At 45.9% G+C, this 12,108-nt stretch overlaps 1 long non-coding RNA gene across 1 annotated transcript; it reads right to left on the minus strand.

Annotated features, from left to right (window-relative positions):
• Positions 1-654: 654 nt before the first annotated feature.
• On the minus strand, positions 655-6,881 carry LOC122938444. Its single transcript, XR_006390024.1, has 4 exons — positions 6,821-6,881; positions 5,805-5,895; positions 2,851-3,683; positions 655-1,102 (listed from the first exon to the last, which is right to left on the minus strand). It is a non-coding gene; the product is annotated as an uncharacterized LOC122938444 (long non-coding RNA).
• Positions 6,882-12,108: the final 5,227 nt, after the last annotated feature.

Genomic DNA, 12,108 nt, shown 5'->3' on the forward strand with positions numbered 1-12,108 from the left:
GGGGCTCTATGCCGGAAGAATACTGATCAGGATTATCCTAATGCATTCTGAATGGACGGTCCGTCCTTCAGGATGCATCAGGATGTCTTCCGTTCCGGAACGGAACGTTTTTTGGCCGCAGCAAATAGCGCAGCATGCTGCGCTTTTTGCTCCAGCCAAAAATCCGGAACACTTGCAGCAAGGCCGGATCCGGAATGAATGCCCATTGAAAGGCATTGATCCGGATCCGGCCTTAAGCTAAACATCGTTTCGGCGCATTGCCGGATGCGACGTTTAGCTTTTTCTCAATGGTTACCATGGCTGCCGGGACGCTAAAGTCCTGGCAGCCATGGTAAAGTGTAGCGGGGAGCGGGGGAGCGGTATACTTACCATCCGTGCGGCTCCCGGGGCGCTCCAGAGTGACGTCAGGGCGTCCCAAGCGCATAGATGACGTGATCGCATGGATCACATGATCCATGCGCATGGGGCGCTCTGACGTCACTCTGGAGCGCCCCGGGAGCCGCACGGACTGTAAGTATACTGCTCCTCCGCTCCCCACTACTACTATGGCAACCAGGACTTTAATAGCGTCCTGGGTGCCATAGTAACACTGAAAGCATTTTGAAGATGGATCCGTCTTCAAATGCTTTCAGTACACTTGCGTTTTTCCGGATCCGGTGTGTAATTCCGGCAAGTGGAGTACACGCCGGATCCGGACAACGCAAGTGTGAAAGAGGCCTTAGGCATAATCTTTGAACTCACAGGACTGTGAGTACAGATACAACAGTTTTTATAATTGTCTGCGTCTGTCATTCTTTAACATGACCTGATGATGCCTAATAAGGGCATTGTCCCAGTCACTTTTTAGGTTCACATATAGAGCTTAGATGCTCAGAGCCAGGAGTAGCAGTGCAAGGATCTCCATCCTTAGGGTTTGGCACTTTCTTGCAATGTGAGGAGTAAATCCAGTTAGGCTTTCCTTCCACCTTTATGGAGGTTGCACTTTTCAACAGGATTTGGAAGGGACCATCAAATCTGGGCTCAAAGGTTTTCCTCACGTGCCTCTTAATCATCACCCAATCTGCAGGCTCAAGACTGTGTGTACCTTCTACTAAGTCGGGATCTGGAATGGAAACAAACACTTGTTTATGAGTGTGATCAGGGCCGGTGCAAGGATTTCTGCCGCCCTAGGCAAGATAAAAATTGCCGCCCCCCTTATCATATGATCTGCCCATATCATGTTCCACCCCTTTCTCAGCATTTAAATTAAAAGAACTGCTATGTTTCCCTGAGGGTTAATCAAGCTTCTTGTAACTGCCTTCCTGACAACCGCTAGAGGTGCTTCCGCGATTCTCACAGAAAATTACAGTGGGAAGACGCGGAACATAGTTTTGATTTTCGCAGCAGAGAGGAGGATCGGGGAAAAGAGTTCCCACTGTCTGCGCACCCTCAGTGGGAGGGGGACATGAGGGTGCCCCACTCCTAACAACTATATAGTGCCAGGAAAATGAGTTTGCTTTCCTGGCACTATAGTGCTCCTTTAACACCAGTACTGCATAGTGTCTTTTCTCTGCAGGAACAGGCTATAGACACCAGTACCACTACATTAAACTGTAGTGGTTCTGGGACTATAGTGTCCTTTTAGGCTCCATTCACACATCCGTAATTTCTTTCTGCATTTTGCGGAACGGAATTGCGGACCCATTGATTCCTATGGGGCAGCATGATGACAAGGCAATTGCGGACAAGAACAGGCATATTCTATTAGTGCCGGCAATGTGCGGTCCGCAAAATGCGGAACGCACATTGCTGCTTTCCGTGTTTTGTGGATCCGCGGCTCCGTGTATCCCCAAAACACGTTGCGGATGTGTGAATGGAGCCTTAATGTGAGGTAAATTAGTTTCCAATGTAGTATTAATAACTAAACAATTACATAATAAACATATTGCATTGCCTACTTACCACCAGGACAATAAGATGATCTGGTCTCTGGTTGCAGCCTGGCTCTGGGGACTCCCTTGTCACTCTCACCCCCCCTCCGTCCCTTGTCACTCATTCCCCCCCCTCCGTCCCTTGTCACTCATTCCCCCCCCCTCCGTCCCTTGTCACTCATTCCCCCCTTCTCCCTTGTTACTCATTCCCCCCTCCGTCCCTTGTCACTCTCATTCCCCCCCTCTGTCCCTTGTCACTCTCATTCCATTTCCCCCCACCACGCTACATTAGAGGCGCTTTTCTCCTGTCAGCCACTCTCTCTGGGCAGTGCGACAGCCATCCGGTGCGGGGGAGGGCCCGCCGCCTGACATACTTAAAAAAACAAAAAAAACAAAAAAAACAAAGACGTACAGCAACGCTTTTTTTTTTAAACCGCACGGCTGCCTAGGTCGCATTACAGGTGGCGCCAGCCCTGAGTGTGATGTATCCTTTCAGTGAGGGCCTTCATGTAGCTGACCATACTGTCAGCCTGCAACTGCAGCTGTTGGGGGAAATACAATCTAGCCTTGGGGCACTACCAAACAATACCTCAAAGGGGGACAAGCCTGCCTTGTTTGGTGTGGTTCTTATTGCGTACAAGGCTAGAGGCAAACACTCTGTCCATGGTCTACCTGTTTCCTGCATGGCTTTCTAAATTTTGTGTTTTTATTGTGCCGTTCAAGCAATTAACACCTCAGCTAGCATAACCTCTCTCATCACTTCACCTGTAAAGTGGGGACCTCTATCTGATTCAATAACTTCAGGAACACCATACCTTCATATCAGTTCACTGACCAGTTTCTTTGCGGTGTTCTTAGCATTTGCCTTAGACATGGGATAAGCTTCAGGCCACCCTGAAAAGAGATCAACACACACGAGAACAAACTCATACACTCCTACCTTTGATAGTTATATGTAGTCTATCTGCAGTCTCTGAAACTGATAAAGGCCTAGGGGTGTGCTTGCTTGGAGTCTTCACCACTTGGCCATGGTTCTTCAATGCACAGATCATACATCCTTCCCCAAACGGCTGCAACTGTAGAGAACCCTGGAGCAATCCAGACAATGTTTATTACACCACTTACAATGGCACCTTTTAACAGATGTGTAGGCCCATGGGCCTCCTGAGCCATAAACGGGTACAGAGGGCGTGGCAGGCAGATTTCTGTATTTGTTTCTCCATAGTCCTTGGTCATCTGGTACATCCCCTTGTTTAGTCCATAGTTCTTTTTCTTCAGGTGGGGCCTGCTCAGACAATTTGATCAGAGTTTCTTTGGATATATTCACAGGTTTAAAGGCTCTTATCGGGGTGGCATCAGCATTCAGTAGCCAGAACACAGCTAGCTTGGCTGCCTTATCAGCTCTGTCATTGCCTTCTACCTCTGCCATGGTACCTTGTGTGAGCCTTTACTTTCACAATAGCAACTTTTTCTGGCAACAGTACAGAGTTAGTTCAAGCACACATTCTTTGTTTTTAATGGGCTGACCTGCAGAACTCAAAAAGTCTCTAGCCTGCCATATGTGTCCATAGTCATGTGCAATACCAAAATCATCCATGTAGATGTTCACCTTCTTCCCTTCGGCCATTTTACACACCTCCGTGAGTGCCTTCAGCTCTGCCTCCTATGCAGACATGTGTGGAGGGAGTGGTTCAGCAACGGCTACCTCATGCTGTGTGACCACTGCCTATCCAGTATTGACCCAGTCATCCTCTTCCATAAACCTGCTTCCATCTGCAAAATACTCAAAATCAAGATTCTCAAGAGGCTATTTATGCACATGAAAAATCTTGAAGTTTCTTGGTGCATCAACTGTATACAGTCATGAGGATCATTTTCAGCTAAATCAGGCAAAAGGCTACCTGTGCTACCCTCCCCCATTTCTGAATCTGTAATTGGTAACAAAGTAGCAGGATTCAGAGTAGTACACCTTTTGAAAGATATATTGTCTGGCATGAGGAGGGCACATTGGAGTCTGAGTTGTCTAGTCACAGAAATGTTTTGGTTGCACCCATGTGAGAATGCCCTGTATGTCATGGGGAGTTTGCACAATCACCAGGTAGTCCAACACTACTTCTGAGGCTTTTTCAATAATTACCTGCACTGCCACGACTGAGCTGACACAGGAGGGGGCGCTCGAGCAACAGGATCTAATCTAGCTGAGAAGTATGCCACTGGGCGTTGATGTTCACCATGCTTCTGTGTAAGCACAGCAGTACTGTGACCCTGTATTTCTGAACATAACAGGTAAAATTCCTCATTATGCTTTGGAATACCCAGGGCTAGAGAAAAGCATCAATTTGACTGGCCACTGCTCTCTCGTTGGGCATGACTGACTGATGGGGAGGGGATGTACAATGGGGGTACTGCTTCACTTGGGCTGACATCCTGACTTAAGAAACACAGTAACCGGAGACATAGTGAGTTTCTCTATGTCTGTTCATCATTGTTTTTGTTTTTTTAGTTTTTTTGAACTTATTAACAAATAAAATTTTCTGGAGCTCCATACACTCACACTAAGTACCGCACATATATTGCCTTCTTATTATCTCCTAAAATTGACAACAGTGTTCTTGCTATTTCACATTCCAATGCCGTGACGTAACTCCCCCATTGCAGCTACAGCCTCCTGTCTCTCCCCTCATACTCAGCTTTCCGTCTCCATATGTTCTCTATCTCAGTAAACGGAGATACATGGACAAGCAAAGGTTTCCACACTCAATTCTCCATTTGAATAACATCCTGTAATCGTCTGCAGTCCAGCTGCATACGTCTCTACTGTCTCTTTTCTACTCTCTCTCTCACAATTTGTCTGGCAGTTTTCCTCTTCAGGCTGTTTGTAGTACAACTTTCCTCTGAATACTTGTGGCTTTCAACCTTCATTTTCTATCTCTCTTGCTACCTTAATCCAGATGCTAACTACATCTTCACATGCATGATCCTTAATCCACCCACTGTGGGTGTGCATGAACCTTTCCCAAACCTCTAAATCGAAGTTCCTATGCTTCCTACCTGCTTTTTACAACACTTTGTCAACTTTCTTTAACCCATTTTTGACGCCTCTCTTTCTAACAGATGTTTAGCTGACTCGTAATCTTTGGGAACGCTGTTCTGGTTGCAAATTGTCTATTCCTGAATCTGTGCTTACTAGGGGGAACTTAGACTTAGACGTCTATTTTCTCCCACAGTGGCTTCCCCACCCTGTCCTTCCAGGTGTACCTACAGTGTTAAAGTCAAAGCCTCTTTGGGCTTTTGGACCCTTCCCCTAGGTTCCTGCCAGATTCTACACACACAATAAACAATGACAAATATGTAGACAGTTACTCCCAGAACAATCCCAAGCAATTCCTAGACTTTTCTAACACTTGCTCTGTCAGTTTGTAGCCCTCAGGGATTTTCATTTTACTTTCCAATCCCTTAACTGAATGCACTAATTATCTCCAGACGTCTGTATTTTTAATTTCCTGCTTGTCCCTTCCCCGTGGTGCTTCCTCACTAGACTTCAATCCTCTAGTGTACACTACGTAGGACAGCAGAATACCAACCCCTACCTGCTTTTAGCAGCGCCTTATGAGGTTCCAGGGCTCTTGATTGCCCTGTGCTGCATTCACTGTGATCTATACAAAATCCAGAGGACTACTAAGACATATATCACGATATCAAGTGCAAACCCAAAGGTGTTCCAAAAAAACTATATTATCCATACCCAGCGATCATAGGAATGATGTGGTTGGGGTTCTTTCCTCTCAAATATTGCTCGACCTTAAGTAGACCTTTTATACTTCCCCCACAGTTCCGATCCCAGGCAGAAAGGCAAAGGAGACACAGATAGATTTGTAAGAATAAGCTTCTTACCTTAACAAGGCTGTTTTTAGATCATCTGCGTGTCCTGGTCCCTCTCCTTAATCGGTCAGAGTTGTTGGGAAGGGTCCACTGATCAAGCACCCTGTTGATGGCCAAGAATTGTTAGGGCAAAACACCTACTTGTATGATCTGCTGGGGTCCAAATCAAATAAAAGTAAGAGTATACTCGGGAGAGATAAATGACACAGGCTCAAGGTTGTATCAGAATGATCTCTCTCATCTTTATTGGGCGGACCCAAAATATTTATACCCTTTTTCTAGAACTCAAGCCAAACACAGATATCATCATTTTACGTAAGCATCACATGATTAATAATAACTTTTTTTTTTATGCTTGCAAGTCAAGCACATTTAATTACAAAAAAAAAAAAAAAATCTTATCCTTCAGTTATTCATCCTTGAAAAGTATCTAGAACCACTTGCACTCACAAAACTTCAGGCACACATAGTTCTGAGAACTAATAAGCAATTAACTTTGTTTGTCTCAAGTAGAAACGGCTCAGCAATTCTCATTTCTGACCTAAAATAAACCAAAGTAAAATGGAACCCAGGATACAAAATGAAGGTGCAATCCCTCACACCTCTGCCACATAATTTGCAGGATACTCTTCTGAAAAGGTTTAGATTTTTCCACTATGACCCAGAAGGCTTGAGTAATGGATAAGGACAATTCTGCACACTAACTGTCCATTTGTGTCCTGGCACTCAGAAAGTTGCTCTCAGGCGATTGTAACATAGTAACATAGTACATAAGGCCGAAAAAAGACATTTGTCCATCCAGTTTGGCCTGTCATTATGCAAGTTGATCCAGAGGAAGGCAAAAAAACCCTGTGAGGTAGAAGCCAATTTTCCTCACTTTAGGGGAATAAAAATTCCTTCCCGACTCCAATCAGGCAATCAGAATAAATCCCTGGATCAACGATCTCTCTCTAGTAGCTATATCCTGTAATATTATTACACTCCAGAAATACATCCAGGCCCCTCTTGAATTCCTTTATTGTACTCACCATCACCACCTCCTCAGGCAGAGAGTTCCATAGTCTCACTGCTCTTACCGTAAAGAATCCTCTTCTATGTCTGTGTACAAACCTTCTTTCCTCCAGACGCAGAGGATGTCCCCTCGTCACAGTCACAGTCCTGGGAATGAATAGATGATGGGATAGATCTCTGTACTGTCCCCTGATATATTTATACATATTAATTAGATCTCCTCTCAGTTGTCTTTTTTCTAAAGTGAACAACCTCAATTTTGATAATCTTTCAGGGTACTGTAGTTGCCCCATTCCAGTTATTACTTTAGTTGCCCTCCTCTGGACCCTCTCCAGCTTTGCTATGTCTGCTTTGTTCACTGGAGCCCAGAACTGTACACAGTACTCCATGTGTGGTCTGACTAATGATTTGTAAAGTGGTAGGACTATGTTCTCATCACGGGCATCTATGCCCCTTTTGATGCAACCCATTATCTTATTGGCCTTGGCAGCAGCTGCCTGACTGTCACGGCTGAGGATGGGGAAAATCCTCAGCCATGTGATGCCAGGTGATGTTAGACTGCTCGGCCAGGAAAACAGGATTAGGGAGCAGGTCACCTCCTAACGGGTCCCTAACCTGACCCTAACTCCTAGCTGCATGGGCCAACCTTTAAAGGGGTTGTCCCACTTTGCTGTTTCAATCTTACCAGCAGTAAATGTCCTGATAACTTCCTGCTTCTCAGGCAGTTGAGTGAAGGCCACGCCTCCTCATGACTCGCCCTCAGAGCTCAGTCCGTGCTCGTTCATGTGGATGAGTCATCCACATGGAGCCTGCAGAGTATGTAAAGCCCATCCCCCTGCTGGGGAATCACTCAGTGACCACTGACCAATGCTAGTGAACTAATGGAGTAACTTGTGGCTGTCCTGCATTCTAATACACTTTTACACATAGAACCTGTGTTACAAACCCATTCTGTGCAGCAAAAACAATAAATCACTACAGCCCAAATGCATGTTAGCTAGTAGCCATATGATCTGTGCTAGATATAGATAGATATATTCACTGACTTATTACCCAGCTTTCCCGATGTCTGATATTATCACTGACTTATTACCCAGCTTTCCCGGTGTACAATATTATCACTGACTTATTACCCAGCTTTCCCGGTATCAGATATTATCACTGACTTATTACCCAGCTTTCCCGGTGTACAATATTATCACTGACGTATTACCCAGCTTTCCCGGTATCAGATATTATCACTGACTTATTACCCAGCTTTCCCGGTATCAGATATTATCACTGACTTATTACCCAGCTTTCCCGGTATCAGATATTATCACTGACTTATTACCCAGCTTTCCCGGTATCAGATATTATCACTGACTTATTACCCAGCTTTCCCGGTATCAGATATTATCACTGACTTATTACCCAGCTTTCCCGGTGTACAATATTATCACTGACTTATTACCCAGCTTTCCCGGTGTACAATATTATCACTGACTTATTACCCAGCTTTCCCGGTGAACAATATTATCACTGACTTATTACCCAGCTTTCCCGGTATCAGATATTATCACTGACTTATTACCCAGCTTTCCCGGTATCAGATATTATCACTGACTTATTACCCAGCTTTCCCGGTATCAGATATTATCACTGACTTATTACGCAGCTTTCCCGGTGAACACTATTATCACTGACTTATTACCCAGCTTTCCCGGTATCAGATATTATCACTGACTTATTACCCAGCTTTACCGGGAAAGCTGGGTAATAAGTCAGTGATAATATTGTTCACCGGGAAAGCTGGGTAATAAGTCAGTGATAATATCTGATACCGGGAAAGCTGGGTAATAAGTCAGTGATAATATTGTACACCGGGAAAGCTGGGTAATAAGTCAGTGATAATATTGTACACCGGGAAAGCTGGGTAATAAGTCAGTGATAATATTGTACACTGGGAAAGCTGGGTAATAAGTCAGTGATAATATTGTACACCGGGAAAGCTGGGTAATAAGTCAGTGATAATATCTGATACCGGGAAAGCTGGGTAATAAGTCAGTGATAATATTGTACACCGGGAAAGCTGGGTAATAAGTCAGTGATAATATTGTACACCGGGAAAGCTGGGTAATAAGTCAGTGATAATATTGTACACCGGGAAAGCTGGGTAATAAGTCTGTAATATTATTGTACACCGGGAAAGCTGGGTAATAAGTCTGTAATATTATTGTACACCGGGAAAGCTGGGTAATAAGTCTGTAATATTATTGTACACCGGGAAAGCTGGGTAATAAGTCAGTGATAATATTGTACTCCGGGAAAGCTGGGTAATAAGTCAGTGATAATATTGTTCACCGGGAAAGCTGGGTAATAAGTCAGTGATAATATTGTACACCGGGAAAGCTGGGTAATAAGTCAGTGATAATATCTGATACCGGGAAAGCTGGGTAATAAGTCTGTAATATTATTGTACACCGGGAAAGCTGGGTAATAAGTCTTATAGACTTATTACCCAGCTTTCCCGGTGTCTGATATTATCACTGACCTATTACCCAGCTTATATGGGGGGGGGGGGGTTATCTGTGGAGTGCACTTATGGGGTGGGGGGGGCATCTGTGGAGGGCACTTATGGGGTGGGGGGGGGCATCTGTGGAGGGCACTTATGGGGTGGGGGGGCATCTGTGGAGGGCACTTATGGGGTGGGGGGGGCATCTGTGGAGGGCACTTATGGGGTGGGGGGGCATCTGTGGAGGGCACTTATGGGGTGGGGGGGGGGCATCTGTGGAGTGCATTTATGGGGTGGGGGCATCTGTGGATGGCACTTATGGGGTGGGGGGGCATCTGTGGAGGGCACTTATGGGGTGGGGGGGGGCATCTGTGGATTGCTGCCTGGACTCCTTCTGGGCGCCGGAGCACACGGCGTCCTCGGTTGCTATGACGCCGTGCGCTCCCTCATGCTGCCGGAAAACAGTAATACACTGCTATGATCTATAAGATGTATCACTGTATTCCGGTGGCAGGATGGAGCGCACGGCGTCATAGCAACCGAGGACGCCGTGTGCTCCGGCGCCCAGAAGGAGTCGGCCCGTGACTAATAGGGCCCAGGGGAGCATATCAATCACTAACCTCTGCCCTGTGATCTTCCAGGGCCCTCCTCCCTCCTCTAGAATCTGTAGGACAGCAGCGTAGCAGGCAGACAGTCTCTCTCCCCGGCACTATCTCCAGCATGCAGGACACGCCTCCCCAGCTTGTAAAACAGCCATGTGTGCGCGTTCTCGAGCGGCCGGCTGGGGAGAAGGTAGGACATTGTGCGCAGGCGCGGCACATACAAGCCCCGCAAGTAGCTGGCCGTATCCATGGGATACAGGTAGACAACAGAGGCGCAGATGAAGGCATTTTTCAGGAGAACCGTGCAAGTTAGGAAATGAAAGTTATTTAGAAGATTATTCAAGGACACTTGGGGAAACTGATTAACAGCAATTAATGAAATGGGACAACCCCTTTAAGGTAGGAGGACCCATGCTCAGGAGTTAGGGTCAGGTTAGGGACGCGTTAGGAGGTGACCTGCTCCCTAATCCTGTTTTCCTGGCCGAGCAGTCTAACATCACCTGGCATCACACGGCTGAGGATTTTCCCCATCCTCAGCCGTGACAGTATGACCACAGGGGTGGCTCTCACTGGCGGGTAGAATAGACAGGAGGCTGCTCCAGCCAAGCATGACTGAAGCAACCCTCAGACCTGAACTAACAGTGAGGCTTTATAGGCCAAGAAGCCACACCCCACAGTCGGACACACCCAGTGACACAAAACACACACTGGGAAGGGAGTTAACCCTTCCAGCACCAGAGAAGGGAAAAACACCACTTAAAAGGGAAGTGCACACAGACAAACAACGGAGCATACATACACGCACACAGACTCCAAAGGGACCGCACACACACCTGTTGTCCGCGGCAACCGCACCTGAGACAAGAAACATCATGCCTCAAGCTGCGGTTGAAACAACAACCCAAACTGCGGGCAACAGTATGCGGCTCCCAAGGAGTCATGGCCAAAACCGTGGCCGTGACACTGACACTGTTTTTTGCAGCTTAGTTAGCTGTTTATTAAAATTCCTAGATCCTTTTCCATGTCAGTGTTACCAAGTGTTTTACCATTTAATAAGTACGGGTGACTTGCATTATTCCTTCCCATGTGCATAACTTTACATTTGTCAGTGTTAAACCTCATCTGCCACTTATCTGCCCAAGCCTCCAATCTATCCAGATCGCTCTGTAGTAGTATACTGTCCTCTTCAGTGTTAATTACTTTACACAGTTTAGTGTCATCTGTAAAGATTGATATTTTACTATGCAAGCCTTCTACAAGATCATTAATAAACATATTGAAGAGAATAGGGCCCAATACTGACCCCTGAGGTACCCCACTAGTGACGGTGACCCAATCTGAGTATGTACCATTAATAACCACCCTCTGTTTTCTATCATTGAGCCAGTTACTTACCCACATACAGACGTTTTCTCCCAGTCCGAGCATTCTCATTTTATATACTAACCTTTTATGTGGTACAGTGTCAAATGCTTTGGAGAAGTCCAGATACACGACATCCATTGATTCGCCGCTGTCAAGTCTAGAACTTACCTCCTCATAGAAACTGATTAAATTTGTTTGACATGACGATCCCTCACGAAGCCATGCTGATATGGCGTTATTTGCTTATTTCCGTTAAGATGCTCTAACATAGCATCTCTCAGAAAACCTTCAAACAGTTTACCCACAACAGATGTTAAACTTACCGGCCTAAAATACTAAATACTTTTTTTTAAATACTGGCTATGACATTACTTAATTCCCTTAGGATACGGGGGTGTGTAGTGTCCCACTAGGTAGGAGTGGGCACTACACAAGGGTCAATTGGGTGGCGTGTACTTCTACTCACAAGGGACAGTGATGTTACATTTTACTGTGCACTTTAATGCATTTCCTATGTGTTTTTACATGCAATGGGTACCCCTGTCATATGTTTATCAGGCCTAGTTGGGTGTAGTTTAGCATTCCAGACACTAGAGGGAGATAGGGAGCCCCTAGTATAAATGTCCAGGCCCTGACAGGGAGGGGTTAGGGTCATAGTCAGGAGTCTGTGGAGACAGAGGTGAGAAGGCACCAGCCCAGGATATGCTGAGGGCCTCCTCCTGACATGCAGCTGGACAGTCCTGGTTCCTAGCTGTACCAAGAGGCTAGAAGGATTACAGCCTGCTTGGAGACTGAGTGTATTCCAGGGGACTAGAGGAGTTACCTTGTCAGCCTGAAGCTCCTG

This window comes from Bufo gargarizans, chromosome 5 (genome assembly GCF_014858855.1).
Source record: "Bufo gargarizans isolate SCDJY-AF-19 chromosome 5, ASM1485885v1, whole genome shotgun sequence".
Classification (NCBI taxonomy): domain Eukaryota; kingdom Metazoa; phylum Chordata; class Amphibia; order Anura; family Bufonidae; genus Bufo; species Bufo gargarizans.